Below are 7,142 nucleotides of genomic sequence, written 5' to 3' on the forward strand. Positions count from 1 at the left end.
AGGATCTATTCCGAACTTAGACTTGGAAAGTCTCATTTCCTTGGCAATTCAAAGGCACAATTTATGACTTTATTTTGAGGGCTCTATTAGACCCAATGCCATCAGATCTGCATCTGCAGTTTGTTTGCTCACTTAGGCAGGAGCTAAGCTGGCCACACAAGAAAAAATTGTGGGTAAATAAACAAACAGATATGAACAGCTTTCTGGGATCTTGGGCTTCAAGTCCCTCTCTTTTTAATAAGTCATTGGACAGCAGCATGGATTGCTCAGTTGCTAAACTGACATTTAGAATGAAAAAGAACACATCTTTAACAGTCTTTTCCTAGCAAAGCTATGAATACTTCTCTACATAAGCTCAGCCAACCTTCTGGCTTCCTTTTTTTATCTAATTATATTGCTCAGACAGAGTGTTCTGTCTCCATGCTTGAGTCAAAGGTCTCTGTGTTTTATCCGGCATGGATAAAACTGATTCACGACTGCCGATTCCCTCTCTGCATGGGGTGTTGCTGGGTGCAAAGGTTTTGGGAAAATGTGGCTCTTGACTGCAGTTCCTGCCTAGGACTGTAATACATAACCTGCTATCTTCTACCTAACCACTCTAACTCCTTTTAAAAACATTGGTTTTATTGTACATTAATTAAGGTGGATTCCTTACCTCCTTCTGCTTGGGGGTTGTACTGGGTGATGTGTAATGGTACCTTCAAACCCAAACTATTCTATGATTCCCTGTAAAGCAGTTTTCCAGATCTGAAATCAGTACCATGGCTATCAAACAAAGGATTCTTGCATGGTCCAGCAGGACTAGCATATCAACACAGTGAGGCTCTTACTCGGCTTATGGACTTAGGGTCTTCCCTCCTTGCCTGCCTGTTATCCCTGTGATTTTCCTTTGAAGCCGACAATGGAATAACTTGAATACTGGATGCAAAATAGTTGATGAAAGCATTGGTCCACTGTGAGTAGGACTGCAAATCTTTGGCTTCATTTGAAGTAGAGCAGGGTTCATTTGGATTCTGCTTTCACTTTCAATTAATGGTGGCCCTGCTGTGCATTTGCTTGTTACGTGATTCAGCTGTAGAATGACAATCCTGCAATGCATACTATTTTGCAATTAAATCCAGAGCCTTTGATATCTTCAGCACTTGCCTGGGGAAGCCTCTCAGAAGTCTGATCTAACAACAAGCCCCCAGCTGACCCTTCCCACACAAATCTGTCTATGATTCTAGCAGGGCTTTTTCATCATCCATAAGAAAAGGTTATTTAATATAGAAAAAGGTCTGTTCCTCATGTGACATGCCAACACTTTGCTTTATCACTGATAACCATATAACTGATATCACTATCAGCTCAGAAGTTTTAATCTATTCTCTCAGCTAGTAGTAGGGTCAGGAAAACTGCAGAGGTATTTCTAAAGAAAAGGGAGGCATGGCTCCAATACTTTTATGTGAGAAAATGATTCAATGGAAAACTTGCTGAAAAGGTTGAAATGTAGTTAAGCATGCAGATAAATGAAAGTATGACATTCACCTAAAATATCGTAATTAATGAAGAAATATATCATCCTGGAGTAAATTTGACAGTATGGTCTCTTTAAGTTCACAGCACTATTTGCTCCAAAGTAGCTGACTTGTTTTTTTTTTCCCTTTAAATACAAAATCATGTAGAAAGAAATGCAGTTTCCCTGAAGGTCCCCTGTTACTGCATACATTGAAGGTAATGCAGGCTCTGGATTTCATGGGCAGGGTAGAAATGTGGTTCTGCTTAAACAGGAAGATCTATCATCAGATGATAAAAATTATTACAGATCAGATAAAGTCAGTGTAAATACATTGAGTCTTAATAAATGAAGACCTGGACCTGCAGGTTTCTTAGGCTACTCACAGTTATTGATCCAGGAAACTGGCAGTTGGTTGGCATTAAAAAATAGGGTTGCTCATGTTTTGTATGAAACATGGAAGCTTTTGATGAAAAAATGTCAACAGTGGCAAAAAGCTGTGAAGGCTGAGGCCACAACCCCAGCACAGACAGGTTCTGGTAGAAATATCCATGCAGAATTCTCCCAAAGTATCTCCTTACTCTGCCTGTTCCCAGGTCCCAGAGCACATGGCCTGTCTGTTCTGCTGGCTACAGCAGTGATGTTAGCAAAAACACCAGGATCCAATGGGTGTTTAAAAAACATCATGCCTTGATTATGCATGCTGGATTCACCCTTCATGTTTTCACCAATATCATACATGTTTGGAAATCTGATCAGGTAGGAGAGAAATTTTCAAATCTGTTCACCCCATTATGTACACAGGACTTTCATCAAAAGGCAATGAAAGTGCAATTCATTTTTTCAATGAAACAGAGACATTCAGATGACTTGGGCATTTATAAAAACTCTATCATTAAAGATTCACTTCATGAAACATCTTGGCTAAGATCATTCAGTGATTAAATACAGAGCAGAGAGAATACTTTTTAGGGAATATTGACCATAATCCCCCATAGTAATTTATTACATTATCACTTCTATAATGGATGACATCACCTCTCTTTGACTCATCTTACTTTATGTGTCTGTAATGCTGGAAAAGGATTTAATTGTTAAGATATAGAAGGTTTCCTCATACATCACAGCTGACAGGAGGACTCTCATTTCCCTCATAATTCAGTCTTCATTCTGTCCTCATAAAGCCAACCAGCTGAAAGATATCTTCTAACAACTGCAGTTGCTATTGCTCTGCACACAATGTCAAATTGTGCCCTTAATTCTGACTGTTTCCATTGTTACTGTGTCAACATTTAGCAAGGATTTAGTCTTTTGTTACAGCCCACCTTCTAAGAGTTTTATGTAATGCATGGTTCTTTGTTTTCCCTGTTGGCCACTAAGAAGAAATATTGTAAGTGATGTTAAAAAAAGAAGCTTCCTGCCAACTAACTCCTCATTTGTGACAGAGACTGAGAAAATCTGATATGTAAAATGGTAGTAGAGAATTGACTGCTCTAATGTTGGCACAGGTTAAGATTTTAGTAAGCTCAGTGTTTAACTAATACAACAAGCCAGTAATTTTCCAAGCAGTATTTGGTATGGTAATACAGAAAATCCTGGAGCTGAAAGGTGTATCATCATCACACAGCTTAACAGAAACTATTGTAAGGGTGCAGAGAAATATCTTAGTGAGCCTTTTGCTTTATGAGTCCTAAGAACATATGGAATTTCATCTTGTTTTGCAGATGACCCACCACTGTTCTATGCTGCCTTCTTTGTTCATGCTCATGTATATTTGTGCAACATCCAAAAACATTTGTCTTATTGAGTGAGCTCATACAGACCTTTTTTCTACAGCCTGGAGTTCGCTGACACCAACTTTGTACTGAAACATGGGCATAGCATGTGCACCACTAATTGATAATCCAAGGTTCCCACACTAAATGTTTCTTCTCCCTTGCTATATTTCCTTCACAGTTACTTTTATGTCTCCCCAGACAATATTTGCTTGTTGAGCAAGCTGTCCAGCTACTTGCTTGCCTCTCTGTACCTACATCCAGGGTTGCTCCATTCCAGGTGCAGAATCAGTCATTTGCCCTTGTTAAACTTCATAGAGCTGGTGATTGTTCAGCAATCTAATTTGCTGAGGTGTCCACAAGACTAAGACATGTGGCAGTCACTTTACTTAAAAAAAAATCAGAAGCTTTTGGAGCTCTGATTCAAGCTTAGGACCCAACAATGTAAAATATGGTAACCCTCAATTTGTACTCAGTAATTGATTAGACATGTGTACAAACTGGAGGTCTGACCAAGAGGTTGGTTTTGTGAAGAAACATACATAGAGTGAGAGGGTACTGGAATCACTCCCAAGAAGACTGATTTTTGAGGAAGACCTCTAAACATATTTAAGTTGAATGCGTATTGTGTTTGTTTTGGCATGTGTCTCCAACCAAGCCTTCTCTGTCATTCTAGAATCCCTGCCTGTAGAAGCCTTTCACTGATCTTCTATCACTTTAAGGAATTTATTAAAATGTCCATTCCCAATAAATTTTCCTTCAGGAAAGACAAATCCAGACTTAATGGTTAAAGATCATTTCAGGCATGAAAACATTCAAGCACTATTAACAAGCATTATTAATGAAGTTTATTGCATATTAATATAATACTGTCTGATCTCATTATCTGTGTAAATGCTCCATTTTTATTTGAGTTCTCTTAGCTACTTGACCTTAGGGATGTTTGCCAAAAAATTACTGATTTCTACTCTTTGTTAGAGTAGTGTAAATAGGCAGGGCTGGCTGGACTTCTCATAGGATGTATAGCATAGAGTTTCAAAATGTCATGTTCTGGAAGGTTACAGACTAAACAGGTTACAGCTAATGGGGTGTCTGCAGTGTCTGAAGAAAGGGAAAGTTTAAGGCCTAGATTCTTATTACAAAGTCATCCCTGCTTCTTCAATAACTCATCTTGATATTTTTTAATTTGCAAAAATGTGTCTGTGTGATCCCATAGGCTCTTAACTACTTTGTAATGAGAGTGTATGAACAGATGGAAAATGTTTTCAATTTCTGAGAGAAGTGCTAATGGCTGTCACCAGCTATTAGAAAAGCTCAGGTGGTTCCATTTTGGGAGAATAGGTATTGTCATAAGCCACTCCATTTTTAATGAAATGTTTGCTCATTTATACCTTTCTGGTAAGTTTAAGACTGCCTGTACTAGTGCAAAAAGATCAGAAATTGAGCTGGAAATTATTCACTGTGAAATGGTCCAGAAACTTAAATCCAAACATTTCACTTGAAAATAGCAAAACCTTGTTGCAGGTCAGACCAGTATCAGGGAAAATTAATTACTAGGGAAAAAAAAAAAAAAAAAAAAAAAAAAAAAAAAGAATCCCATCAAGGTTAGACTTCTTTTTCCCTCTTTGTAACAGATGCAGAAAAAAAACCCCAAAAACCCATCCCCCCAAAAAAATCACAACAGAAAAGAACAATTTTTCTATGCAACATTCTGTCAACCTATGCAACTCTGTCAACCTATTTAGATTTTTATCCATTAACCCAGACGAGATTTCATATTGGTTTTGAGCTCCCTCTAGCATCAAACATTATGATCTTCCCAAGAAACTGAAATATGAAATATGAAAGGATAAAATGAAACTCAATAAGTGAATTTTCCCTTATATATCCACACTGAAGGGCATTAATAGAGTGAATAGGACTGAGAAAAAAGCTAAAGAAACAAAAATGTTTTCCTGGCTGGGAACTGAAGAATGGAGGGAGGCACAGACGAATTGGGATGGAGTGGTACTACTGGGTTGCCCATCCTCCTCTGTTACTGCAAAAGACAAAGTTCAATAATATAGATTGCTCCTCTCTGTTCTGATGTTGGCTCATATTGCTCAGCTGTATTGAGACACTGCTTTGATCAAACAGCTGTGAACTGCATGAGAATATATTAACAGATAAAGACACCTCAGGGCACTGTACACAAGCTGATATTTTGGAGATTAAAATGTGTAAAAACCCTTTGTGCAAATCTTGCACCATTTCTCCCTATATCTGATGCACAAAGACCAGCCTCACAGAGCTCCTTCAGCACTCAAGCCAGACCTGAAGAAGCTTTCACCCAGCTACTGCTCCTTCTTATGTTCCCAATTCAGTTTTCAACTTGCCCAATAAAGTGGGCAAAGTAGCAGCTATGACAAGTAAGGCAACACCTAGAGCAATCGTTTCTCTACCATTGCAATGTGAAGAACAATAGTGCTCAGAAGCAGAAATTATTTTTCTCACCTGTCCCATGAAAGGCTTTCCCTGAGTGATAGCTGAGGTTGCAGGTGTTTATTCAGTGACTGGAAGGTGGATGAAGGAGCTTAAAGGGAAGTGTTAAAACCTGCCGAGGGTGGAAGAAAGACTGCGCAGAGCAGGTTCAAAGTGGAATATGCTCCTCACAGGTTTCTTCACAGCACATATTTTTTAGGAACATCTTGAACATTTATGCATTTATTTTGCTCTCACATTGATGACTTTAGGCATAGAGAAAAGTCTCTCTTGTGCAGGATACTGTACAAATTATATTTCTTGTCCTCAGAAAAATTACACTTCAAGCCATAAGCCCAAACAGATGGACCAGACATTCTCCAGAGACTAACTAGGTGAACCATGGACCATAGCTAGCAAATACCTATATCTAAGTAAAAAACAAAAAAATTGAATGAGAAATAAATTTCAGTTCCTGCATTGAAAACTGCAAAGCAAATGGATATTTTAAATTCAATCTGAGTGAAAAAATTTAACCATGTATGCCAGTGATTGTATGTTAGCTTCCTTTTGTCAAATAGAAATGTTTTAATGACCTCTCTCTCTCCAGCTCTGCCAACATTCCAGCATTTTCCCAGTTAAGTACTTCCACAATGAGAAATGATATAGGGAACCATCAGACATTACATGACACTGCAGCTCCCAAATCTGCTGTGTATATTCCTCTACAGTCAGGCTGAGTTTGTTTTAAGTTTATTTTATTTCAACTAATCTTGCAGCAGAAGAAATGGAAGCCTCATGAACACCTAGGATATGGCAAGTCCCATATCCTGACTCATAAAAATCACAGGTAATCCAAAGAAAAACTATTCCAAAGGCACAGAATGGCAGTTACTTTGCTTTTCAACAGCTCTGCACTGAAGGTAACAGATGCCTTTCTTTGAACCAGTCTGTTGGAATTTCACAGAGGGGCAAAAAATGCAAAAAAAAAAACCCAAAAAACCAAACACAAAAAAGCCCAGCTGTCAGGTTCAAACGGCCTTGAAGTGGGGCTAAAATCCAGGCAAACATAGAAACATGCTGAAGGCCAAGAACTGAGAAAAATCTCTTTCAGGGTTTATTGATAGAAGTGCTTTGCAAAAGCACTGTTTTCCCAGCAACTGCCTGGACCTTTAGGGCTGGGCTGGGTTTGTCCATCCAAATGTTTGACACCATCTACTGAAAATGGTGATCTTCAAAGACAGGTTGCTCACTTCCCCAACACCATGACTCAAGTTGTGGCAAGAGTTACAAGCACTGCTTTCCACCTGCTGAGATTAACCATGATAAATGAGCTTTTTAAATTCTGGCACGAAAGAGAGTTCCTACTTGTGTTTCATTAAAATGGAGCTACTAATAAGTATTTATATCCT

This window comes from Vidua macroura, chromosome 4 (genome assembly GCF_024509145.1).
Source record: "Vidua macroura isolate BioBank_ID:100142 chromosome 4, ASM2450914v1, whole genome shotgun sequence".
Lineage (NCBI taxonomy): Eukaryota > Metazoa > Chordata > Aves > Passeriformes > Viduidae > Vidua > Vidua macroura.